Source organism: Oryzias melastigma, linkage group LG17 (genome assembly GCF_002922805.2).
Source record: "Oryzias melastigma strain HK-1 linkage group LG17, ASM292280v2, whole genome shotgun sequence".
Classification (NCBI taxonomy): Eukaryota; Metazoa; Chordata; class Actinopteri; order Beloniformes; family Adrianichthyidae; genus Oryzias; species Oryzias melastigma.
In genome coordinates this window covers 28,151,159-28,151,532 of record NC_050528.1, presented here as the reverse complement: position 1 = coordinate 28,151,532, position 374 = coordinate 28,151,159, and the positions used below count along the sequence as shown (strand labels likewise).

Sequence of the window (374 nt, the reverse complement as noted above, 5' to 3'; positions counted from 1 at the left end):
CTTGGTGAGAACCCATCGAGAATCGATCGCAGGACTAAATATCGCGATATATCGCAATATCGATATTTTGGCACACCCCTAGTTAACATTCAGCTTTTTGGGTTGATTTAAACTTAATAGACAAATATCTATAATATCTGTATGCTATCTTATAAAAATAGAGATTGATTTAGCAAATAAAGCTAATGTCTGCTAGCTTGATGCTTATATATAATGGAATTTCCCATAGGATGGCTAATGCTAATGCTAATGCTCGGTCAACCTAAACATACATTGCTGACTAAATGAACTACGGTGTGACGGATCACAGATAATCCGTAATCCGGATCACTGACCACGGTTCGGCCCACACGGATCACCCCCCCCCCCCCCCC

The 374-nt window shown here is 40.9% G+C and overlaps 1 protein-coding gene across 3 annotated transcripts in view; it reads right to left on the bottom strand.

The window, feature by feature from the left end:
- The window catches only part of LOC112151273 (protein APCDD1), a 19,652-nt gene that overhangs the window by 2,017 nt on the left and 17,261 nt on the right, over window positions 1-374 (bottom strand). The window lies entirely within an intron of this gene.